Source organism: Hyla sarda, chromosome 5 (assembly GCF_029499605.1).
Source record: "Hyla sarda isolate aHylSar1 chromosome 5, aHylSar1.hap1, whole genome shotgun sequence".
NCBI lineage: Eukaryota > Metazoa > Chordata > Amphibia > Anura > Hylidae > Hyla > Hyla sarda.
Genome location: NC_079193.1, coordinates 166,840,540 through 166,868,293, shown reverse-complemented (window position 1 = coordinate 166,868,293; position 27,754 = coordinate 166,840,540). Strand labels below are relative to the sequence as shown.

Below are 27,754 nucleotides of genomic sequence, written 5' to 3'. Positions count from 1 at the left end.
CACAGCTCAGCTAACAAGCTCTGGTAAATTGAAAGCTGAGCTGTGACTGGCTGCTATGGGAGAATCACTCCACTTTTACTCTCACACAGTTTGATAAATCTGGGCCAATAAGTCACAGTCCACTAGCCGAGTCAATATCAGGAGTTATCAGAAGTGCCCAGTCGCAAAAGCAGGAGAAAGGTCAAAATGCAAGCCAATAAGTTATAAAAAGCAAGAAGATCAGGAATACAAGAAGCAATGCTAGCTACTAGAGAAACCTCTTTCACAGGCAAAGCCTGGATGTAAACTGCAGGTTTAAATAGGGAGTGCACAGGTGAAAGCAAACAAGGTGAGCTAACCATCCAGAGAGCTAGGTGTAACCACAGTAACCAGAATAAACAAAATCTCTCAGTGCAGGTTAACCCTTCGTGTTCTTACAGTACCCCCCCCCCCTTTTAAGAGGGGCCACTGGACCCTTAACCACCTGAGAATATAAAAAGTACCGATACAGATGGACCATCAATCTCCTCATCTGTATCCTCATCCTCCAAATCACACCACTCTTTGGTGTCCTCACAGTCATCCTTCTAATTCTCATTACTTCCCTCTGACCACAAGTCCGCATGAGTGCTCTTGACACTCTTATTGTGCATGGTGCCACAACATGCCGACTCAGCCAGAGGCAGCTGCAAAACCAGCTTAACAACACTCGTAAATGTTAAATCATATTGTACACTAGATGGAACAATGCCCCCAAGAAGAATTTTGCCAGGCGTAGCTCTCTGAGAGGCATGACACACCTGTGCGCCCAAGTGGCCTCCACAATTACCACTTGGATGCGGATGCTTGACACAGGAGCCAATGAAATGTGTATTCTCCACAGAGTAAAAACACAGGCAGTTAAGTTGTCAAAATTTTCTGCGCTCCTCCGGGGTACGAATAGACCCTATTTGCATGGGTTCCTCTCTAGGCACAGGTTGGTTATTATAGACAGGTATAGAGTGAAGCAAAAGAGGAGAATTAGATTAAGATGAACACTCCCGTTTCCACTCACGTAGACGTCTATCTAAACGTACAGCTAATGTCATGGCTTGGTGTAGGATGTCAGGAGTGGGGTAAGTCATCAGCATGTCTTTTAAGGTGTCGGAGAATCCCAGTCTAAACTAAAAAAAACAAAGCTGGGGTGTTCCACCGAAAAGCACACACCACTTTTTGAAGTCTACCCAATACTCCTCAACAGGTCTGCGACTTTGCTTTAAGGTACGCAGCTGAGATTCAGCATAAGCAGCACGGTCACGTACAGCGTACAAGAGACCCAATCCCACAAATAATGAATCCACGGAGGTCATTTTAGGGGCATCATGATCAAAGAAAAACCCATTCCTGGGGACCCCCTTGCAGAAGGGAAATAATAATTCAGACTCTCTGGGCCTCAGTGCCAGAAGAGTAATGTCTCAGATAAAAATATGACTTACAACTTTCACACAGGTTTTTGAACATTTTCCGGTAACCCGAAAAATGTTTCGGGAGACTAATTTGCGGCTCCATGGGAGCCGAGACAGGAACAGATGACACCTGGGTACAGGCAGACTCCAGCTCCTGGATTCTGGCTAGCAAGACCTGGATAAGCTGCTCCTAGTCTTGCAGTCTTTGAGTCAAAGTCTGAGCTAATGCTGACTGTGACTGAGAAGACTCACACTGCTGAAGTCTTTCAGCTAAATCCTGAACCAGCTGAGTCAAGCCCTGCATTTGCTCTACCAAAGCAGACACAGCTTCCATAATGCAGGAGCAAGGCAAATGCGTCTGTGGGCCTGAGAAAATGTCACGTATGGACAGGGAAAGAGTGCAGTACTGATCTCACCCACTCCCTCTATCCCTGCCTACTTGCCTATCCGCCCTTAATTGCAGATCGACAACCACAGTGACAGTCCCTCCCTAAATATGTGATGGAAGTCACTGTCAACAAAAAAAACTACAATATAGACACAGGTCAGGCTACAGAAAGGGAGCACACAGACTAACAGAAATAATATCTAAACAAACACACACAAAGTCACAGTCCACAAGCCGAGTCAATACCAGGAGTTACCAGAAGTGCCAAGTCGCCAAAACAGGAGAAAGTTCAGAATGCCAAGTCAATAAGTCAGAAATGTCAGAAGATCAGGAATACAAGAAACAACGCTAGCTACTAGAGAAACCTCTTTTGCAGGAAAAGCCTGGATGTTAACTGCAGGTTTAAATAGGGAGCACACAGGTGAAAGCAAATTAGGTCAGCTGACCATCCAGAGAGCTAGGTGTAACCGGAGTAACCAGAATAAACAAATGCTCTCAGTGCAGATTAACCCTTTGGGTTCTTACAATGTCTGGGTTAATGTAATCTTGCTGCTCTGTGTACTGGGGCTTGAAGGTCTTGTGATCAAAAACATCTATAAGTGTTAAATCTATAGGTGATCATACATTTTCACTATCCTTTGGTCCAACTCTTTGTACCCTACACATTAATGTTTGGCATGGTTGAACATTTATGTGGTGTCCATAGGGAGGGGATGGATAAGCTGCTAAAGGACAGCTCTGGCATCAGCTTATCCCTCCAAGAACAACAGAGTAAGGAGAAAATGATACACCAAACCCGACCATTCTCTCCACAAACTTCGCTAGTGAACCATTCCACCAATAACATTACAGCTCCGAGAGCCATGTTGCAACCTACAGTGTTTCAAACTTAATGAATCTATTCTTCCAACCATAACATATGTTAATACTTTAGAGAAAACACCTACAAAAGTTACTATGTGCCAGTCTAAAAGAACTTACACCAGTACTCCTATGATCTGACATCCCTGGGAGGATACTCTAGAGGACACATAAAAGCTGAGATGAACAATTTCTCTGACTAATTGCCTTGAATTAGAATGCTAAACAGAACTGAGATACTGAGCTGAGGGCAGAATATTAATTGCCATTGATCAAAGTCGTATTAATTCTAATGAGCCGAACAAAAGAGGGGTCACTCTCTGCATGTCATTTTAATCATCGGTTAGCTTTATCTTTTGGAAAAACATGCATCCTGTGAATGAATTTATATATGTGACCATATTTAGCTTTTTAGTCAATATTTTAGTTAATCTACTTTCAACAATTGTTAGAATGTTTGTATTTTTAGATTTCTACAGTTTATTATATAGCAGATGGTCATCAAAATGCTACTATTGTATTACTAGAAGGATTTTGTAATATCCTAAAATATATAAGGACTGGAATACAGGTTACACTCATATACCATAGTAATGCAACAAGACGTTTAAACCTGAAATAACATTATAAAAGGTGATAAAACAATATTGAGTCATTTAAAGTCTGTGCCCCAGACCCAATATTGTTGCACTAAATAAGCTAAGGACTACTGGTCATGTAGGGCGTCATGTATTATCAGGATGGTTTGGGCACTACAATGAACAGATGAAACTTGTTCTTTGTAATGCTTATACTGTCTGGCAATTGGGGGGGGGGGGGACTAAAGCATGAGATGACGGGAGGGAGCAGGGGCATTGCTAGAGTGTTAAAGTCAGAGGCAGAACACATGAAGCATATAGGAGGAAACTGTTAATTTAATAATTTCATGTACTGAAATAATAGAAAGATCAATAAGAGCTGTAGGCAGGTCAGGTTTTTTCCAAAAATTGTTTTGAAGATCTGTTAACTCTTTATTTACCCATATTCCACAAAATGAAATAAAATGTTATACTGCATGTTATTTAGTACATAATCCTGATCATGTAGATTTATGTGTCTAGCACCTATATTTCTCCCACAAATACGGTTTTGAGCTGTAGCAAAAGCTTTAGCCCCAAACTGTCTGTTTACAATTGGGACATTTTGGCCAATTTACAGTTGAGAAAAGGGCCCAATTCTTAAATTGAACTTGTATTGGGTTTGATTGAATCCTTTGGGAAAAATATACAATTTTTTTTGCCTGAGTTTTGACTTGCAAAATGGCTATTTTACAGCACATAAAAACTGGCAAAAACTGTGTGGGAACAAGGCATAAGCCCACAGAAATCTTAATGTTATTTTCAGTTCCTCCATTTGACACATAAGTTTTATAATTCACCACCTTGACATCAGTCTACATTACCATTCCAAGCAGAAAGACTATTTTAGCCTATTGTGTTTCAATAGTCCTGAGATCTGCCGGCTGATCTTCCATCATTACTTCCTATGGTATATCTCATTATCTATGCACCTGGCCCTTGCAAACTGCAATTACTAAATAAGTAGATAAATGATGGGCTTCATTATTTACACAAAAGGTGAAGAACTCTATCTAATATGCCTCAGAATGCGGTCATTGAATCAGTGAGTATCGGCATCACTCTGTTCTCTCTCAGCTCACCGTTGCACATTTCAGGCAGGAATAGTAATGAGCTCTTTAAGCAGCCGCTCATCTACATTGCATTCCTCTAAATGAGATTAATTACTTTGACCTTAGACGGCACGCCATATTTTATGGAATTATCCAGTAGGAGTTTGCATACATTAGGCAGTTTATGAAGTTGCTTGATACATTATAACACACAGTACACACATGAGGTAGGAAAGCCTTCGAATATCATTATTCTAATGGTGGAAAAATACATCACATTCTATGTCACTAAAGGTGTAATATTTGGGAGGATTAAAGGAAAATCATGCATAGGAGATAATAATCTGATTGTGGGGAGTCCGACCGCAGGGAATTCTGCCATCTCTGGTATGGCACCCTGGCAGTCCCCAGGAAGGAACGTGTTGACCCATGCACGAAGCGTTGGCTGGAAAGCCCCCTCTATGGATATTTATGAGAGAGCAGGATATCCCAGAACGCTGTATCTCCTGCTCTTCCATAGAGATATATGGAGGGGATGTTTCAGACACTGCTTTAGGGTCAGTTTCTAGGGAGAGCCGAGGTGCCATGCAGGAGATGGTGGGGGGTCCCAATGGTCAGACTCCCAGCAATCAGATGCTTATCTCCTATCCTTTGCATAGGGGATAAGTGGTCCTGCATGATAGGTTTTCTTTAAAGGAGTACTCCTGGTGCAGGAAAGTTAAACAGATTTGTAAATTACTTCTATAAAAATATCTTATTCCCTCCAGTACTTTTAAGGGGCAGCATACTACAGAGGAAATTATTTTCTTTTCTGGATTTCTCTTCTGTCACGACCATAGTTCTCTCTGCTGACCTCTGCTGTCCATTTTAGAAACTGTCCAGAGCAGCATATGTTTGCTATGGGGATTTTCTCCTGCTCTGGACAGTTCCTAAAATGGACAGCAGAGGTCAACAGAGAGCACCGTGGTCGTGACAGAAGACAAATCCAAAAAAGAAAAGCATTTGCTCTGTAGTATATAGCCCCTAAAAAGTACTGGAAGGATTAAGATTTTTTAATAGAAGTAATTTACAAATTAGCAAAAAAAGACAAAGAGGCAGTGCAGCTCAATCTACCATCTACTCCGAGGTTAACTGGTAGGTCTGAAAACCCCAAAAGACCCAGTAATCAACAAAAAGAAATATACAATAAGAAATAATTATATAACCAGTCCTCAAGAAGTAGTGAAAAAAAGAAAGAGAAAAGGAAAGGATGAATAAAAAGAGAGAAGTATTAGTGATTTCGAATAAAAAAATGTACAGTGATATGTGAGTAAAAATAAAAATAAAAATAAAAACAAAAATAAAAATGGAAAGAAAAAAGAGAAAAAGGAAAAGGGAAAATAAAATAAAAATAAAAGTGAGTATGAAAGTGCACAGTATCGAAGAAAAATGGATAAGAGCAAAGTAATAATTAGAAAAAATGAATGAAAGTAATGTGAATATTAATAATTATTAGATATCAAAAAACTAAAAATCTAAGAATAATGAAAATGCCTGCAGAAAATGATAATTCTTAAACAATCATATGCATTTATTAAAAATAATAATAATAATTGATGCCTGGGCAGGGCCCTTGCTCAGGCATGCGGTATAAATGTTCCAATATAATAATTAAAAATGCCAACTATCTCAAAAATACAAAAATTTAAAAAGGGATGTGAATAGCAACAGTATTGAATGTAAAATCCGGCGATCGGAGAGACTGTGTACTCCAATGATACTCCTATGTGAAACACAGTCACCTTAAACTGTAGTAAATGTTTCAATATTTCATTCAGAAAATATATTGTGATTGCTCACTGTTATCAACTTGTGTCCCACAACAGGTGTTTGTAGAATAGCAATATTAATAGCAAGATATAGTTGCTTATGTGAGGTCAGGCACAGTACCTTATGATTTTGTTCACCGTGATGATCGGCAGCTGAATATCTCCAGAGTTGCAGGCTCCGGGGACTGTGGGAGCCCAGTGCCCGCACGGACCGGATCAATCACTGCCCTGGTATGGGTAGGGAGGTACTTTTCGTGCCGTGGTTGGGACGATGTGATGATCCCGATTACGATGATGTAAACCGCTGGGTAATAGATCGTAACCAAGTAGGAGTATCGTGCTTCGCACAGCTCAGTGGCCGGTCTGTGGAGAAATCGGCAGCGGCTGCCCGGCGTCCTCGTGGCGTGTGAATAGCGCGCCAATTCACAGTGGTCCACTAGTCCGGGTCCTACAGCGCTGTCTAGGCAGTATCGGCTGATACAGGTATAAAACCAGATTTGAGATAGGGATGGCTGATAGATATAAGACAAGGCTAGCTAGACGCGTTTCACGACTTAATGTCGCATTCCTCAGTAGCCTGATTAATTTAAGATTAATCTTCGATACTGTGCACTTTCATACTCACTTTTATTTTTATTTTATTTTCCCTTTTCCTTTTTCTCTTTTTTCTTTCCATTTTTATTTTTGTTTTTATTTTTATTTTTACTCACATATCACTGTACATTTTTTATTCGAAATCACTAATACTTCTCTTTTTTTATTCATCCTTTCCTTTTCTCTTTCTTTTTTTCACTACTTCTTGAGGACTGGTTATATAATTATTTCTTATTATATATTTCTTTTTGTTAATTTACAAATTTGTTTAACTTTCTGGCACCAGTTGATTTTAAAAAAAAGTTTTCCACGGGAGTACCCCTTTTATGGTCAACAAATGGTTTTGTACTGGTAATAGTCCCATATATTTTATACTCCTGTATCAGGTCTAATTATTATTTGGTTTGCATTTCTTATGCATTATATTTCTTATTTAGCTATGCTTTGTTCACATCTGCATATCACATTTCAGAAAAACAAATAATAATGCTGGATCTATCAAATTACAAAAACCAACAACGCCTAAAAGATCTCACTGTCTATATGTAGTTTTACGTGTTGCACTATTTTTTTTTCCAACATCTTACAGAATCTCTGACAGAGACTACTAATGGAGCCTCCTTTGAGATGTGACCAGAGCACATATACAAGACCATATTATGGATCAGTGTTGCAGGAATAAGCCTCAAACGCAGGATTTTTTAAGGGAATTTTCCAGTTTCACTTGCAAAGACAAGGCTAAATGCTTTCTCCCCCATTACATGGCCCCTCCAGGAATTTACAAATTGGTAACCCTGGTTAACACCTATTATGCCTGGTTATTTGGGAAAGTGAAGAGGTTAATGGCAATGGTCCTCTACATGTGTATCATAAATTTAATTTATTAAATCTAAATAACTTCATTATTCTTTGTAGGGATATGGAGATATGATATCCTACTAAAGAGCTCCAAATCCAATTCTCTTTATATTGTCATAGAGGTGAGTGATAAAATACTACTTGCTTAGAGCCCTTAGTACAAAACGCTCACTGTATAGGAATTTACCAAGACCCAGGGCACTAAGCCCGGGGCACAAGATTCCCTTAGGAAAATTCCCCTAAAAATGAACTTTTATTACATCTACTATACTAAAATCATATGTAGTGACATGCAAGTTAAAACCTCTTGGTCAAAGTACCAGATGTATCTGTATATAGGGGATGACCCCACTGTAAATAGAGTAAAGGGAACTGCTGTTTCTCATATAACTGGATAACTGTGACACAATTAAAACCATGAAATGTGCCCCCCTCAACTAGTTTTGCCTAATACTCCTCCTGAGGACGGTGCTGTAGCATCAAAACTAGTTGAGGGAGGCAAAATTCATGGTTTTAATTGTGTCACAGTTATCCAGTTATAGGGGAAACTGCAGTTCCCTATAATCTATTTAACCCCTTAAGAACCAGGCCATTTTACACCTTAGGACCAGAGCGTTTTTTGAACATCTGACCGCTGTCACTTTAAACATTAATAACTCTGGAATGCTTTTAGGTATCATTCTGATTCAGAGATTTTTTTTTCGTGACATATTCTACTTTAACATAGTGGTAAAATTTTTGTGGTAACTTGCATCCTTTCTTGGTGAAAAATCCCAAAATTTTATGAAAAAATTTAAAATTTTGCATTTTTCTAACTTTTTCTAATGTTTTTGTTTTTTCCTCCTCGCCTTCTAAAATCCATAACTCCTTTATATTTCCATGTACAGACCCATATAAGGGCTTGTTTTTTGCGTGGCCAATTGTACTTTGTAATGAAACCTCTCATTTTACCATAAAATGTATGGCGAACCCAAAAAAATTTTTTTTAGGGAGGAGGGTTTTGTTTTCACACTGTACCCTTTACAGTAAAAATAACATGTGTTCTTTATTCTGTGGGTCAATACGATTAAAATGATACCCATGGCTAGATACTTTTATATTTATTGTACTGCTTAAAAAAAATCTAAAACTTTTTGTACAAAATCAGTAATCTAAAATCGCCCTATTTTGACCACCTATAACTTCTAAATTTTTCTGTATATAGGGTTGTATGAGGGCTAATTTTTGGCGCCGTCATCTGTAATTTTTTTAGATACCACATTTGCATATATAAAACTTTTAGATCATTTTTTTTTTTTTGAATAAAATGTGACAAAAAAGCAGCATTTTTGGACTTTTTTATTTTTTACGTTTACGCCATTCACTGTACGAGATCATTAACATTATATTTTGATAGTTCGGACATTTACGCACGCGGCGATACCAAATATGTATATTAAAAAAGAGTTTTACGCTTTTTGGGGGTAAAATGGGAAAAACTGACAATTTTCATTTTTATTGGGGGAGGGGATTTTTCACTTTTTTTTTCCTTTTTTTTTTACATTTTTCAACTTTTTTTTTACACTTTTTATGTCCCCATAGGGGACTATCTATAGCAATAGTTTGATTGCTAATACTGTTCAGTGCTATGTAAAGGACACAGCACTGCTCAGCACTGCGATCGAGCAGACCAGAGCAGAAGACCCCGGGAGACGGCCGGAGCTAGGTATGGGGACCCCCGGCTGTCATGCTAGATGATTGGATCCCCGCGGCAGCGCTGTGGGCCATCCGATCATCCAATCAAAGTGCTGCAATGCCGCAGATGCCACAGATGCATCGGAGGGGTTAATGCGTCGGAGGGGCGATCGCGGATGTCCACCTTTACCGTCAGGTCCCCGGCTGCTGCTAGGAGCCAGAAGCTGCCGTGTATGACGCGAGCACCCTTCCGATGCTCGCGGTCATACACAGGACGTAAATGTACGTCCTGGTTCGGGAAGTCCCGCTAAACCAGGACGTACATTTACGTCCGTGGTCGTTAAGGGGTTAAAGTGGGGTCATCCCTATATACAGATACATCTGGTACTGTGAACAAGTGGTTTTAACTTGTATGTTACTATGATTTTTATGATTTTAATATAGTAGGTATAATAAAAGTACATTTTTAGGGGAGTTTTCCTAAGGGGACCTTGTGCCCCGGGCTTAGTGCCCTGGGTTTTGGTATATTGTATAATAAGGTGGTCCCTGACTCTCTAAGGGGATCACTTGTGTTGAGTACTGTATAGGAATTTATATTCCTTTCACAGAATTCTATAATAAAAGTATCTAACTTGGTTTCTGATGAATGACCCAAAGGGGTTTTCAGGTACTCGTAAACCCTCTAAGTGCACACATGCAGATCTTTAGTTTGATACTCATAGAAAAGTATAGGCCCATACTTTACTGTGCTTTTTAGATTTTTCCTGGATTTTTCAAATAAGTGTGGCAAGTTCTACCGCATGACATTATGGGGGTATTCTCACCTACCATGAATGCATGGCTTATAGGGTAAAATATAGAAGCGCATGACAGAGACACCATCCATCAACGTGTGGATTGCCTATGGATGTAATCCATATAACTATCTTTAAGTACTTCATGTACCACTGTGGTGTCCCGGTACTGTATTGCATACCGTACCTAGTGTCGTGGTCCCCAAAGTCAGAGTGACTACGCTCAGGTAGGGTCCCCCAGGTGGGACAGCCCCTAGTTGCCTCTTCTGTACTCTAATTCTACAGTCTTAATATATGTATATATTTAATAATACCGTATATTTAATATAATGTATAGTACTTACCTTGTTTAGCGTCGCAGGACCTTCGGTCATGTGACCATGTTAATATTCTCTATGGTTTGTTGGAGGACCTTTGGAGGTCCTTGGGTCACGTGTTGCCCATAATCCTTTGTAATGGTGATTGACACAAGTATTGGACCAATTAGCACTAGTCCAGACCCGGCCCATATAAGGGAGCTGTAGCCAATTATCGCTCTCTTGGGTTGCTGCTCTCGTGGATGCCGGACCAGCAGGACGGATCTGCACAACTTGCAAAGACACGCTAGGCCTGAAAACCTACCGGCCTCAGTGGAACTTAAACCGTGAGTTCTAAACTACCCCCTCTAAAGCTAGCGTGACTACTGGCCCGCAACTAAATCCCCTAAATCCAGTGGAACAGCACATATTATCCTAAAGACGCTAAATTGCTAAAGTCCCAACCTTTGTCAATCTCCAAAGAAAGCTTGCATGTATAGCAACTGTTCCGGTTATGAAGCTTGCATAAAATCTTCAGTAAAAGTTACAACAGTTTCAGCAAACCCTCCAGTTGTGGACATTCCAATATTATTTACCTCCCTATCGCTCTTGGGAAGGGTGGCGGTAGGACAAGCATTACAGAGGAGCCCTCACCCTGGCATCACAAATAGCAAGGGTTAATAATCACCCTTTAATCACCGCACAGCTACACTCCCCATACCCTACTCCCCCAGGCTATCACACCACTATTGATTCAACATATGCAGGAGGCCTAATATAGGGCGATGCATAGGGAGTTAAAACTTGAAAACTAAAACTCCTTTATAACATCTGAGCCATTGACGTTTGAAAAAAATCCTTCTGTACTGAGTTCCTAATACTGTACAATAAATGGAGCTGAAAAAATAGACACAGACACTATTGCCTAACATCAGCGTATCATTACTAGTGATGAGCGGCATAGGCCATATTCAAATTCGCGATATTTCGCGAATATATGGACGAATATTCGTCATATATTCGCAAAATTTGCATATTCGTTATATTCGTTTTTTGCGCATATGCAAAAATATATGCGCATATTCGCGAATATTGAGCCCTCCCTTCTTTAATGGTATAGGGAACTGCGACCAGTGCATTAACTCTGTGATTTTTTGCCCATTTAAACCAATAGGCCCATTGTGGTCTATGGGGATCTCACGCCATGTAAAACAGTAAGCTAAGCAGGACCTTCTCAGCAGCAAAGTGGATGGGAGACCACCACAGGTTCGAGTCCCAGGGTGGGACAGAGTTTTACAGTGTTGTGGCTTAACTTTCCTTTCCTGGAAATGCTGCTGAGTTGCCCATAGCAACCAATCAGATCGCTTCTTTCATTTTTCACAAGGCCTCTGCAAAATGAAAGAAGCGATCTGATTGGTTGCTATGGGCAACTCAGCAGCTTTTCCTGTAAAAGTTTCTGAGTTGCCCACAGCAACCAGATTGCTTCCTTCATTTTTCAGAGGCCTTTTCAAAAATGAAAGAAGCAATCTGATTGGTTGCTATGGGCAACTGCACAACTCTTCCTCTACACTGGTTTTGATGAATCTCCCCCATAGAGGGAGATTTATCAAAACCTGTCCAGAGGAAAAGTTTCTGAGTTGCCCATAGCAACCAATCAGATCGCTTCCTTCATTTTGCAGAGGCCTTGTGAAAAATGAAAGAAGCGATCTGATTGGTTGTTATGGGCAACTCAGCTGATTTTCCAGGAAAGTAAAGTTAAACCACAGCACTGTAAGGCTGGGGCTGGGTTCATACTACGATTTGTAACTACGGTTCCCGTATACGGCTGGGAGGAAGAGGGGGGGAGCTTAATCGCGGCGCCCGCACTCAGCCGTATAGGGGGACCGTAATTAATGCATGTCTATGAGCCGACTGGAGTGAACCGCAGCCTCCGGTTGGCTGCTTTTTCGGCCGTATGCGGTTTCCCGACCGCAGGCAAAAACGTGGTCGACCTGGACAAAAATGATGGTACCCCTAGAAATAGGAAATAATTTGACAATGTTAAATTTGACATGTTAAACTAAGATGTCTGCCTATTTATGGGGTGAAAAATAGTCACTGTGCTGTTTGGTTTCATGGTGTCTACCACATTGAACATGGGCCACAGAAAGCCAAGAAGAGAATTGTCTCAGGAGATAAGAAAATAGAATTATAGACAGGCATGTTAAAGGGGTTCTCTGCCCCTAGACATGTTATCCCCTATCCAAAGAATAGGGGATAACATGTCTGATCATGAGGGGTCAGGCCGCTGCAGCCTGAGGCTTCCGTGTTCATGATGTCACGCCATGCCTCCTCCATTCATGTCTGTGGGAGGGGGTGTGAGAGTTGTGTATTAGGTGTCACCCCGCCATAGACATGAGAGGTAAATGCTATAAGACCATCTCCAAGCAGCTTGATATTCCTGTGATGACAGTTGCACATAGTGTTTAAAAATGTTTACGGTCCACAGGACTGTAGCCAACCTCCCTGCATGATGATAAATCGAAGAGACGAATTATAGGAATGGTAACCAAAGGGCTCAGAACAGCTTCTAAAAAAATTTGAGGTGAACATCACAGTTAGAGTTGAGCGAACTTACAGTAAATTCGATTCGTCACGAACTTCTCGGCTCGGCAGCTGATGACTTATCCTGCGTAAATTAGTTCAGCCTTCAGGTGCTCCGGTGGGCTGGAAAAGGTGGATACAGTCCTAGGAAAGAGTCTCCTAGGACTGTATCCACCTTTTCCAGCCCACCGGAGCACCTGAAAGCTGAACTCATTTATGCAGGAAAAGTCATCAACTGCCGAGCCGAGAAGTTTGTGACGAATCAAATTTACTGTAAGTTCGCTCATCTCTAGTCACAGTATATCAGTGTCAGATACCACCCTCCAACACTGTTTGAGCCAAAGTCGACTTACTGGACAACGGCAAAGGAGGACACCACTGTTGAAAGCAAATCATAAAAATGCAAGAGTGGAATTTGCCAAAATGCATATTGACAAGCTACAAAGGGAGAATGTCCTTTGGATAGATGAGACAAAACTGGACCTTTTTGGGCACATCAGCTCTAAGTTCACAGATGCAAAAATTAAGCTTGCAAAAAAAAATAAAAGTTTACCTACTGTGAAGCTTGCAAGGGGCTCGGTTAAATTTTGGGGGTGCTATACTGCATCTGGCACAGCGTGTCTGTACAGAGTCCAATAAAATCTCAAGATTATCAAAGCGTTCTGGAGCGAAATGTACTGCCCAATGTCGGGAAGCTTGGCCTCAGTCACAGGTCATGGGTCCAACAAGATAATGACCCAGAACAACCAGCTAAAATTACCCAAGAATGGCTAAGAGCAAAACATTGGACTATTTTTAAGTGGTTTCTATGAGCCCTGATCTAAATCAGTTTTACTTCTGGCACTGTAGGAGGGAAATGCAGCTGAATTGCCTGACATGTGAAGGAGGCCTAGGCTAAGTTTACTCTGTCTACAGGTTAGACATATTTTGTAATTCTGCTCCAATGATACACAGGTTTACATTGAATTGTTAAAATTAACATTCAATTCTTATTAGTAATCTCCTTTAACTACTGAGATTGATATAAATGTGTGTATAAAAAGATAATCACATTAATTACAGAAGTAGAAATGCACCATATGGTATTTTTTGTTCCAGTTAAGAGCTTTAGAAAATACACATGAACAGAAGTCTTTCCAAATTCTTCTGCAGTGTAGGAATAATTTATACAGATGTTATTTCAGCATTACTTGATTAGAAAAAGATGAATTTGCAAACACTGAAAGGTAAATGTTGGCAATGGAAAATTATGGACGCTGTTCAGAATTATCTACAGCAAACAGACACCTCATCTAACAAATCAGTTCAGTGATTCCAAGCTTTGTTTTTGGTAAATACATCAAAACTCGAGTTTATTATTATTTATGGCCTGAATTAAAGAGATCCATTCATAATGCATGAGCAGGTTGTTTATGAGGGAAGCAGGCATTTTCATGGTCAGTTAAGTAGAAGAAGCTTCTTCATGTTTCTGTCTTGCTCTAGAGGACCGCAAGACACTTCTGCAAAAAAAAGTTTAAAGCACCATGAAACTTAAAGTACAAGTTCTATAATATTTTATATGGCAATTAGCTATAATACTAAAACCACAGGCCGAATACTGTGCGGGTACTGCTTGTGCCGACAAAACACCTGTGACCCATCAAGGCATGACTCCACAAGTGCTCTGAATATCTCCAGTGTAAAAGAGGTACTCTGGTTTCGTAAAACCTATCCCCAGAGTATAAGTGTCTAATCGCGGGGAGGCTTCTGACCACTGGGGCCCCTCGCAATCTCCTACTCTAGGCCCGTCTCTTACCACAAAACTGTCCAGTCACGTTATCTCCTCTGAGCATTCCAGCCCTCACCTTAGGAAGTGCCCTAATGCTGAACAGAAGTAACTGCCCGCTTAGCCAATCACTCGCTCAGGGGAAAAAAGTGATTGGTGAGTTCAGCGGGGAGAGACGGGGCCCAGTTCAGCGATCGGACAAGCTTATTATTGTAGGCAACTCAGATGTACTCACTGCTCCAGCATTTCCCTCTTGTATCTGCCTAGGGCGTGTAGCACTGACCACTTTTTCCAAGTTGCAGAGTTTAGTACCTTCTGGTTCTCTCTATTGATTGTTCCTGGTTGTAGCTTCTGATGTTCTGTCCCTGGCCTGTACCTGAATGTTGATCTAGGTATCTCCTGTTACATTTCCATCCTTCTCCTGGATATTGCTCCTGGCATGTCTTGGGTCTGATACTTTGTTCCTGGTCAATATCTGGACCCTGATATCTTATATCCTGATATTCATTTATTGGTTTCCATGATGTTGGTAATGGCTCTTAATCTGTTCTCCACCTTCATAGTTCAGGCTCCAAACCTGTTGTGCATTCTGTCTTCCATAGGTTTTACAGGTTCAATATTTTTGTCCTGTCTTCCCACCTATGTGATGTTAACACTGTAGCATTCAGCTGCCTACCAATGACTATTAGTGAAACTGTAAACAAGCGAGTTCACTCTGTGCGTAATGACGGGCGATACAGGGGACGGAGCAGCGTGACATCATGGCTCAGCCCCTCGTGACATCACGGCCCGTCCCCTTAATGCAAGTCTATGGCAGTGGGCGTGACGACCGCCTCGCCCCCTCCCATAGACTTGTATTGAAAGGGGCGTAACGATGCTCCGGCCCCTGTATTGCCCGTCATTACATGCAGAGCGAACTAACTCTGTGCTGTAATGATAGCGCAGTGCCGCAGCGGGGATCCCGTGGGTCCCCAGCAACGGGACCGCAGCGATCTGACATCTTATCCCCTATCCAAAGGATAGGGGATAAGATGTCTAGGGGCGGAGTATCCCTTTAAGGCCGCACATTAAGGCATCCTTGACAATTTGGTGTCAGAAGTGGGATCAGCCTGAACCACACTCAAGGGAAGAACCAGATCCAGTGGAGCGACACTTTGAGCTGCCCGAGGCAACCCATTATTACCCAAACTAGGGGCCTGATCAACCCCACGGAAACACGGTAAGTCTGCTGATTTTTATGAATCTGTAGTCTTATTTGTGTTTTTGGGTAGTTTTGTGGGAGTCTGGACGGCATTAGTCGACCCTCTAGGATTTACCTCTGAGCGACAGAGATATTACCGCTGTGTTGTTCTCTGTTTTTAGTTGCTTGTGATTGACTGCTGCTTTAAATAGGTTTAGAAGGCAAAAGCAGGGGAGGATTGTTTTTTCCTTTCACCTGTCACAAACTTGCAGGCTTATAAAAACATTTTTTTTCCCTCTTAGCTGGCTGTGAATTCTTTATCAGCAACTGCTGTATACAGTGTACCGAAGCAAGGTCAAATTTGGTTCTTAAAGGGGTACTACCGTGGAAAACTTTTTTTTAAATCAACTGGTGCCAGAAAGTTAAACAGATTTGTAAATCACTTCTATTAAAAAAATCTTAATCCTTCCAGTACTTTTTAGGGGCTGTGTACTAAAGAGAAATCCAAAAAGAAATGCATTTCCTGTGATGTCCTGACCACAGTGCTCTCTGCTGACCTCTGCTGTCCATTTTAGGAACTGGAGAAAATCCCCCTAGCAAACATATGCTTCTCTGGACAGTTCCTAAAATGGACAGCAGAGGTCAGCAGAGAGCACTGTGGTCAGGACGTCACAGGAAATGCATTTCTTTTTTTGATTTCTCTTTAGTATACAGCCCCTAAAAAGTACTGGAAGGATTAAGATTTTTTAATAGAAGTGATTTACAAATCTGTTTAACTTTCTGGCACCAGTTGATTTAAAAAAAACAAAAAAAGGTTTTCCACGGTAGGACCCCTTTAATGCCAACAAAAATAATAATGGCAAGGATTTAACTGTGAGAGACTCTTTGGATTTTTTGAGACTTTAAAAATCAATTTTTTTTCCTGCTTGTTTGGATTTAATTAAATGTTTGTCTTTTTAATTAGTGGATTCGGTCAAGGAAGTAAGAGTGCCGCAGATAATTGTGTTTAAGGTCCCTAATAACTTTGGGTGTACTGTTGGGCTGATAGCTTTTCAAGATACCAGATAAGCTGATAGCTTTGGATTCGTATCAGCCAGGTAACTTTTTCTGTATTACAGGATGGCTTACTAATTACTTCGGATTGTACTGGAGCAAGGATTGGCTCTGGTAGCTTTTGTATTGTATTAGTAATGCATCAGAGTAGAAGATAATAGTAGCATCATACACACTGTGGTTGTCACTCTGACACCCCTTTTGGTTTGGTGTTTAGTATCAATTTGTTTGGCCAATCCACTGAGAGTTTTTTGTTGATAGGGTAATTTGCAACTCTCTCTCTACCTTTAAAAAAAAAAAAAAAAAAGCTTTTAAATTGTTCAGTTCTTGCATTGATTGACTTTTACAGATAAAGATGAACACTTTGCTGTCTTTGTTTAAAAGTCAGACTGCTTCTGTCCCTGGATATTTAGAGGCACGAGCAATAGTCATGCACCGTGAAGCATCTTGAAAAAATGAAATGTCTATCTGTGGCATTCATGAGAAGGGCAGATTACACCAAGATTTATGGTCTGAAGCCATTAAGCAGCAAAAAGGGATTCTAGAAGCTAATGATTTGCTGTCATCCGCCCAGGAATGGCACCGTGCGTCATGCGCTATTGCTAAGTAAGTATATGTGGAGGAGGAGTACAGAGATGAGAAGAGCAATGTGATTATATATTTGTATTACAAAAATAGAGACATTTTACCACTCGATAATGATGACCCTAGCTGTTGGTTGTGTCCCGTTGTGGTCAGCAAAACCTGCCCTCAATAAAAGACTGTGTTTCCTGTGGCCAAGCCTGGCCTGTATATGCTCCACCATGTACTGCCACAGCACCTCTGTATACTGGAAAAATGGAACCCCCCCAAAATGCACCCATCCCACTATATGCTATTCAACCTCCGTATAGTGGTGGCCATTTACTACAGTAACTTCCTGTGCCGTCAGCCATCTTGGAGTGCCAGGAAGTGTGGCTCAACCCACTTACTGTGCTCTCAGCCATCTTGGAGGACCAGGAAGTGCTGTCTCATCCATTTCCTCTACTGTCAGCCATCTGGGCTTACCCAATCTACTTACTCGCTGTAATGAGCCCTCATCCAGTACACCCAAGCAGGACTTGCCAGTTGCTGGAAGGTTTCCAAACAGAACTTCCTCTAGCACTTGATCTCTTTCCAGCTACGACTCAGGATGGAGGTTACTTTGTACGTAATGACCAGATCACTGGCCTATACCCAAATCAAACCCACACACTCCTGGATCAGCCCTCACCAGAAAGCTCTGTATTTCATTCTGCTAATAATTGCTGTGCCTCACCAAGAAGTCAGACCTTTCTACCCAGTGAAGACAGTTCTCCAGCCCAAGATAAACCCCATGCACAGTTTCAGTCTCCTATCACTGATCATCATCATCATTATCAGTGCCCAGGAAAGATACAACTTTCACTTGTTAATACAATCACACCTACTGTGGTGCAATTTCATGAGCCTCCCATTACCTCCAACAGTAACATGTACCAAACCATTAGACCAAGTATGGCATCTGAATCTTTTCAACCGGCCCTTGGAACAAAGATCTGGAATAACACCCTACTCCAAATTGGCATGGGTTCCATGAAAACCCAGCAAGTGCCAGCTATAGTAAACCCTGCAAATCCATATCTTCAGCATAATGATGGCCTTGCTGCTGCCTTAGTGCAGGCAGGGGGGACTAGTCTGCGGCATGACTCTGATCTGTTGGTACTAAAACAAGGGCCCATTTTAACCTCCCAACTGGCCATTACAGGCTCTGGGACACTGCCTTGCCACATGATAATGCATGTTGTTGGTCCCAGATATTCCTCTGCCCAACATGATGCCTGCATAAGGCAGCTTCAGTCCACAATACACCACATTCTTGATCTAGCTGGAGAGAAGGAAATTTCCTCTCTGGCCATTCCACCCATCAGTTCTGGACTCTTTGGATTTCCTCCTAATATCTGTGCCAATGCAATAGTGTCCAGTATTAAACATCACAAGCCAATACCAACAATGCGAGAAATCAGGCTGATCTCTAACACGTACAAAACTGTCCAAGCTCTGGTGAATGTTGTTAACTTATTCAATTAACCTAACCTCTTGGGTAAACAACCAATACCACATGATGACTCAAATTACTTAATACCTGGCCTACCTAAATTCACTTTATCAACAGTATTGCCTATACAGACTAATAACTCCGATGATCTATTGCCTGGCTTCTCAAGACCCCAAGAATCAAGACCTAGATCACCATAAACGATGCCAGTTACATCCACACCTAGTGGGGAAACAAATGCACCTGTAATAGCACCATTAAATACCCATCAAAAATATGTTTTCTTTCCCTCGGTGCAAGTAAATAATCTCCTAAACCAACTCCCTGACCCAGAGAAACAGCCAATGCCTTTCTACAGAAGAATCAAGCAAATCCAAGAAACCTATTCATCAGTATGGAAGGATTGATATAGTCTAGTCTCTATCAGAACTGGAGACACCTTCTGGCCTGTCATTTCCGCCAGCCTTGATAGCTCTGCTATTGTGGACGAGGAGACATACTCTTCTGGAATAGAATTCTGCCGACAACTACAAGCCTGGGCCAGAGACAGACTAGCTTCAAGCACCACCAATTTCTCTGATGCCTCTCAGGAACCTACATAATCAGCTGAAAAGTTTTTCTCCAGACTACTTAATCTGTTCCAGGATCAAGATTATGACCTAGGAAGCAAATTCCATAAGAAACTCTTCATTAGCACCTTTGTTACTGGCCTCCACGATGCTAAAGAAACACTAGGCCTGAATATGTGACACTTGAACCAAAACTTGAACCAAGATACCTGAAAGTTATTGAAAAACAAACGGGAATGGCACCTACTAAGAAGAGCTCGGAAGTGGCAATCTGTCAGGATGTACTTACAATGTATAATGGAGCAACCTAACCGCAAACTACTCAACACCCGGTTCAGAATGATGTCCCTCAGGACTGAACTGTTTCTCCTCATGTTTGGAATGATGCACAATGAAGACCATCCAGTAAAACCATCAACTGCTACAGATGTGATAAACTTGGACATGTCCAGCGAAACTGCAGGTCCCGACTTCCTCCTTCTAACTACCGAATGGATTCAGCCACTGCAAGGCCAATGATGTCACAAAACCTTCATAATATGGACCAACAACAATCTGGACCTCTCTCTGGACACCAAACCACTCCAGGATGAATCAACAATGAAGACCCGACAACAGAATAACTCAAGAGAATCCAGCTAATTATGTCCTAAATAGAAATGATCAAAAATCCTTATATCATAAATATAGGGATGATGGGATGCGCCTTGAATTATCATAACCATTCACACCTAAAAAACTTTGTGTCCTGCAAGCCTCTCCACTGATGGTCATGAACATCCCAACAAAGACTATACCCGATGTCTATCTACAACAAATTTCTGACTGCGTCTGATCCGAAGGCCCAGATGATATTGGACTCTTGCCTGTTCCGCCTGTTAAGATCTTCTTAAAACCCAGAGCCAAGATACCTAGAGTACCCCAGTATCCGCTCAAAGCAAACCGAGAAACTTCTCTTTCTGAACAAATTGCAACTCTTCTCAAGAATGGAGCCTTAATCAAATGTGTTTCCCCAGGAAACACTCCTTTGTTTCCGTTAAAGAAAAAGACCCCAAGAGGACAACTTGAGAAGTTTTGCATGGTACATGACCTTCGTTCCATTAATGCTGCCACAGTTCTGGATACTCCCATTGTTCCCAACCCACATACTCTGCTCAGCTCAATACCACCAGATGCCAAGTTTTTTTTTACTGTTCTGGACTTGGCCAATGCTTTCTTCAGCGTTCCTTTGCATCCAGACTGCCAATACCTCTTTGCCTTTACTCACCAAGGAGGACAATACACCTGGACATGCTTGCCACAGGGAGGGGGGGGGCTCAAAACTCCCCCAATCCCTTTTCTCAAGCCTTATCCACCTGTCTGCATCCATGGTTATGTGCCCATCCTAATGTGACTTTACTTTGATATGTGGATGACCTTCACTCGCAAGATGAGTGTGCCACCACTTCGGTTGATCTGCTATCTTTTCTTTCTTCAATCCACTGCAAGATGTCCCTTGAATAAGTTCAATGGGCATAACAAAAGTTGTCTTCCTAGGACATTGTATTTCTCAAGGTGCTAAACACTTCACAGAAGACAGGAAGCAAGCCATACAAGAGATTCCTGTACCTACAACTGTCAATCAACTACAAGCCTTTCATGGTATGATCACTTACTGCCGACAATGTATTCCTGCTGCCTCAGCACTGATGCAACCCCTGTATGATGCCATTCCAGCTATTACTCAGAAGCAACCACTTTCATAGGAAGCCATACAGTGTTTGAACAACCTAAAAGACCTTATCATGTCCGCTCCTGCACTTGGCATCCCGAACTATGAACTAGCTTCGGGCGCCCTGACCTCATCTTCACTGGGCAGCCGCTGCACCTGGCTCATTAATATTCATTAACCCCCTCCCTGCTCCTTCGGCCATGTTATAGTACAGTGACCCCCGACCTACGATGGCCCCGACATACGATAGTTTCAACATTGCGATGGCAATGTTGCATCGTGTCGCAGACTGGCGCACGATGTCTGCGACATGTTGCAGACAAAGATACGCAAAAAAAAACCGACAAAACAAGTCGGGTTTAGAATAGTAAATGAGGGCCAATGTGAGTACGGTTTTAATCAGCATCAGCCGCACTACAAGCCTGTGTAACAGGTTCAGTGCTGGTGATACTACTGACAGATTTCCTTTAAGAGGGAAAAATTTGGAACATTTAGCTTCTACATTACAGTATACTACCACAAAATCAGTTGTAACAAAGATCTACTCTTCAAGTCATGTGAAATGTAAGAGTAACCATTATTTAATTTGTATTCATGACCACATACTTATGAGCATTGTTCATGTCACTGTTAATTGAGATTTACTACAACCATTAGTGATTTGTTGAGCCCTAAAGTTTATTGCCTTTTCTGAACAGTGTCGGTGAAAGCAGTTCTTTTAATAAACTGTGATCACTACCCACCCATTGCTTCCTTCCTCCCTATTAAACTACTTAGGTCATTATGCCTTTGTGTTGTTCCCTTTGCTTCATAAATAAGATGACTTGACAGGTGTCCCCCATGTAAGCAAACATCACTTTACATATAGAATAATTTTAAATGTAGTTTGTATAATAAGAGGTTTGCTTCTTCTCCTCATATTATTGAGCACTTTCTCTGGGGAAGAGATAATAATGGCTTTCAGGTGACATAAGTAAGTGCACAATGTCAGGCTTGGCCAATAGAGATCACTGAATTCTATATTTAGAGAAAATTACAAAGCTATAGGAGCTATTCGTAAGTAATATTCATGTTGGCAATATAAGCTAGAATAATAATGAATAAAATAGAATCTGATTTATTTGGTCTCACAGAAATCCTTCATGAAAAGCATTAAAGGGATAAATGTTTAGAATTTTGTCTTCAATCAGTAAGATGTTTTAGCTACTAATGTACTGTCTGGAGGTAAAATGCTTATGTACGCCAGTCTCACATAGGCTGGTGGATGGGAAAACCAGGCTCTCCCGTATCTCAGCTGGACCCGGTTCCCATCTCATTCATTTGAATGAGCTGACTGGAGTCAGATAGTGACTCCGGTCGGCTAATTTTTGCCCCATATCTGGTTTTCTGGCCTGACTGAAAACCGTGGTATGCTGACTCCGGTTGGTTCATTTAGATGGGTTATCCAAGAATAGAAAAACACAGTTAATTTCTTTCCAGAACTGATCCCTGTCTGTCTCCAGGTTAGATGGGATATTACAACTTGGCTTCATTTATTTCAATGGAACTGAGCTGCAGAACCACACCCAACCTGGAGACAGGCAGGGAGTAGTTTTGGAACAAAATTACCTGTGTCTTTCTATTCCTGGATAACCCCTTTAACTCTCAGCACTGTCTGTTGCCCAGCATTTTAAACACAATCCTTCCTGAGACCTGAAGGGAAGGGGGAAGATCCACAAAGGATTGTGTTTCAAATGCTGGGCAACAGACAGTGCTGAACCCAGTAGGTAAGGTCACAGCAGAGGAATGTGTAGCACATCTATGTTGTGTGTGAATCAAGTCATAAAAGTGAGTACATCACTACCTTACACTTTGAAATAGAGGGACCTGCAGGTGGCTGTTAATACAGGAAAAGGGGTGAGATTAATCACGTGACAGTCTTTAACATTGGTAATACCACCCTTCACAATCCACGGAAACAACAAAACAAAGTGCAAGCATAGAAAATAAATATGAAAAATAACAATTTCTGGTCTGGAACCCCTAATCACGTATGGCATGAAATAGCAAAAGTTTACATTTGCACTCTGGCTCCTTACATGGCTAAACTTGACTTACAGGTCTCTCTATTATAGGAAGAGACCTATCAATTGAGATGATATGGGAAGGAAGCTGGAGAAGAGCTTCCCAGCAGATAGTTCTACATAGGCCTGACAAAAATGCTGGAAGGCATATATTCTGGAGTCTAGCCAACCATGTGTTGACCACAGGTGTCTGTAAGCAGCATATAAACCTTCATTCATATCAGCCAAAATTCTGACCACCAGGGTACAAAGACAGCTTGCAATAAAGTCATAAGAATTTAAATTCCATGCTCTATTATTGAACACTCACACTTAAAAAATTCAAAATGAAATGAATACATACATAAAACATGCTATGCCATAATATATAAATGTAGTTAAATGTAGTTATGCTTCAAAATGGTTTCACTGAACCATAGATACTGAATGTCTTCATAAAGTATTATTCTACATGTACTATGGCATATAATGGCTCTGTGTGCTTTCATATAAAATAAGAAGTACTGTACAGGCCATAGCAGGATATGTCCACTATATTACGGACACACATAAAAGCTCTATTCTGGTGATATCATGGGCACTCTATTTTTTTGAAAAAAGGGCATACTATAATACCAAGTGTTGCAAAACTGCTGAATCTGCAAAACAGTAATAGTGCATCCAAACTACATGTAAATGTCTGGAATTTTGTATGCATATTTAAGCCTATTTGACAAATGTTTGGAATGTTACTATATAAAGATTAATAAAAATGAAGAAAGCGCTAACAAGACATACAGGAGTAATCAGTCCACAGGATAATAAACAAAGACAAATCTATGGGTGCTGAAAATAACCCTTTGAAGAGTGTTTATAGGGGTATTCCGGGATTTTTTTTTATTTGACTATGCTACAGGGGCTGTTAAGTTAGTGTAGTTCATAATATAGTGTATGTACCTGTGTGTGACGGTTTTCTCACAATTCTTATGTGATTTTCACCCAAATATTTATTTTTAACAGCATACAAAATGACTGCTGTCTCGGATTTTTCCCAGCTTGCAATGCGGTCGAGACCTGACTCACTAGTCAGCTGATGACAGGGAGCCTGTCTGCATCTTTGGGTGGAGGGATCAATCTGCAACTAATGCAACAGCTGTAGGCATCCTGATTGAAGACCACAGGTCTGCAGCTCATTTATGTTTCAATGGGTGGGGTAGATGATGTGTGGGAAGGAGGAAAATGGTATCATGGGATTTGTAGGCAAACAAGAAAACTGAAAACAGGAAATACAAGTTCACAGAAAGCTATCCACAGTGTTATGGTAATCTCACAGCATAGCCATTTAGCCCAAGACAAGCGCAGATCCTCCCTAAGCATGTCCATCACTGTCTGCCAGGTACGCACTAAAATCACCTTATGCCGGATAACCCCTTTAATCAATCATAATCAGAGGAAGTGTGGCATATAAAAGAGTAACTTACACACCTTCCAGCATTGCATTTAATGGTTCCAAATTATGACTTTGAACATTTTTTGAGTACCCATTCTGGTGAGCATCGAGCTTGCAGTCCGCCTTGAGGCGAGCTTCCACCTGTTCCAGCCCGTGCCTCTCAGTGCCCCCCCCCTCCCCCACTGTCTTACTCTTTGTGGAACCGCAAATGTTTCATTTAATCAGTTATGGTTCATTGTTATCTCTCCAACCTGTTTCATTGGATTCTTGTGGTAATTCCACAGCTAATATATGATGTCGACGACCATAGGGCCTCAGTCTCGAAAAGATTACATTGATTTTTTTAAATTAAAATTTAAGATTTTGAAATTTAAATTCAATATTACACTCCCAAGTTTAACAGCAATGTCCCGGGCCCCAGCATTTACTTTGAATAAATAGTGTGGTCACAAAAGACCAAATCTAACAAGGAGTCACATGTCACATGGTGGCACAATGACAGAGCCTGAAGGTGGCATCAGTATGAGGAGACCTTATACTGGCTGAATGACACAGTCTGGAGGTGCTGGCAGCATGAGGAGAACGTTTAGTGGCTGAATGACACAGCGCGCAGGTGGCGGCAGCATGAGCAGAACATATAGGGGCTAATTGGCAAAGCGTGAAATTGGCAGAAGCATGAGGAGACCATAAAGTGGGTTAATGAAACAATGTGGAGGTGGTAGCAGCTGTTACGCCGAGCGCTCCGGGTCCCCGCTCCTCCCCGGAGCGCTCGCTACACTCTCGCTACTGCAGCGCTCCGGTCAGATCCACTGACCCGGTGCGCTGCGATACCGCCTCCAGCCGGGATGCGATTCGCGATGCGGGTGGTGCCCGCTCGCGATGCGCACCCCAGCTCCCGTACCTGACTCGCTCTCCGTCGGTCCTGTCCCGGCACGCGCGGCCCCGCTCCCTAGGGCGCGCGCGCGCCGGGTCTCTGCGATTTAAAGGGCCACTGCGCCGCTGATTGGCGCAGTGGTTCTAATTAGTGTGTTCACCTGTGCACTCCCTATTTATACCTCACTTCCCCTGCACTCCCTCGCCGGATCTTGTTGCCATCGTGCCAGTGAAAGCGTTTCCTTGTGTGTTCCTAGCCTGTGTTCCAGACCTCCTGCCGTTGCCCCTGACTACGATCCTTGCTGCCTGCCCCGACCTTCTGCTACGTCCGACCTTGCTTCTGTCTACTCCCTTGTACCGCGCCTATCTTCAGCAGTCAGAGAGGTTGAGCCGTTGCTAGTGGATACGACCTGGTCACTACCGCCGCAGCAAGACCATCCCGCTTTGCGGCGGGCTCTGGTGAAAACCAGTAGTGACTTAGAACCGGTCCACTAGCACGGTCCACGCCAATCCCTCTCTGGCACAGAGGATCCACCTCCTGCCAGCCGGCATCGTGACAGTAGATCCGGCCATGGATCCCGCTGAAGTTCCTCTGCCAGTTGTCGCCGACCTCACCACGGTGGTCGCCCAGCAGTCACAACAGATAGCGCAACAAGGCCATCAGCTGTCTCAACTGACCGTGATGCTACAGCAGCTACTACCACAGCTTCAGCAATCATCTCCTCCGCCAGCTCCTGCACCTCCTCCGCAGCGAGTGGCCGCTTCAGGCCTACGACTATCCTTGCCGGATAAATTTGATGGGGACTCTAAATTTTGCCGTGGCTTTCTTTCTCAATGTTCCCTGCACTTGGAGATGATGTCGGACCAGTTTCCTACTGAAAGGTCTAAGGTGGCTTTCGTAGTCAGCCTTCTGTCTGGAAAAGCTCTGTCATGGGCCACACCGCTCTGGGACCGCAATGACCCCGTCACTGCCTCTGTACACTCCTTCTTCTCGGAAATTCGAAGTGTCTTTGAGGAACCTGCCCGAGCCTCTTCTGCTGAGACTGCCCTGTTGAACCTGGTCCAGGGTAATTCTTCCGTTGGCGAGTACGCCGTACAATTCCGTACTCTTGCTTCAGAACTATCCTGGAATAATGAGGCCCTCTGCGCGACCTTTAAAAAAGGCCTATCCAGCAACATTAAAGATGTTCTGGCCGCACGAGAAATCCCTGCTAACCTACATGAACTCATTCATCTAGCCACTCGCATTGACATGCGTTTTTCCGAAAGGCGTCAGGAGCTCCGCCAGGATATGGACTTTGTTCGCACGAGGCGTTTTTTCTCCCCGGCTCCTCTCTCCTCTGGTCCCCTGCAATCCGTTCCTGTGCCTCCCGCCGTGGAGGCTATGCAGGTCGACCGGTCTCGCCTGACACCTCAAGAGAGGACATGACGCCGCATGGAGAATCTCTGCCTGTACTGTGCCGGTACCGAACACTTCCTGAAGGATTGTCCTATCCGTCCTCCCCGCCTGGAAAGACGTACGCTGACTCTGCACAAAGGTGAGACAGCCCTTGATGTCAACTCTGCTTCTCCACGTCTTACTGTGCCTGTGCGGATATCTGCCTCTACCTTCTCCTTCTCTACTATGGCCTTCTTGGATTCCGGATCTGCAGGAAATTTTGTTTTGGCCTCTCTCGTCAACAGGTTCAACATCCCGGTGACCAGTCTCGCCAGACCCCTCTACATCACTTGTGTTAACAATGAAAGATTGGACTGTACCATACGTTTCCGCACGGAGCCCCTCCTAATGTGCATCGGACCTCATCACGAGAAAATTGAGTTTTTGGTCCTCCCCAATTGCACTTCCGAAATTCTCCTTGGACTACCCTGGCTTCAACACCATTCCCCAACCCTGGATTGGTCCACTGGGGAGATCAAGAGTTGGGGTCCCTCTTGTTTCAAGGACTGCCTTAAACCGGTTCCCAGTACTCCTTGCCGTGACTCTGTGGTTCCCCCTGTAACCGGTCTCCCTAAGGCCTATATGGACTTTGCGGATGTTTTTTGCAAAAAACAAGCTGAGACTCTACCTCCTCACAGGCCTTATGACTGTCCTATTGACCTCCTCCC

At 42.4% G+C, this 27,754-nt stretch overlaps 1 protein-coding gene and 1 long non-coding RNA gene across 3 annotated transcripts in view; one reads left to right on the top strand and one right to left on the bottom strand.

Annotated features, from left to right (window-relative positions):
- Positions 1–27,754, bottom strand: part of CPNE4 (copine 4) — a 437,398-nt gene that overhangs the window by 83,139 nt on the left and 326,505 nt on the right. The gene's annotated exons all lie outside the window — the stretch shown is intronic.
- LOC130273593 (uncharacterized) overlaps positions 1–27,754 on the top strand; it is a 75,088-nt gene that overhangs the window by 17,758 nt on the left and 29,576 nt on the right. The window contains exon 2 of the long non-coding RNA XR_008844055.1: positions 7,660–7,724. This is a non-coding gene — a long non-coding RNA (uncharacterized LOC130273593). The remainder of the gene's footprint in view (positions 1–7,659; positions 7,725–27,754) is intronic.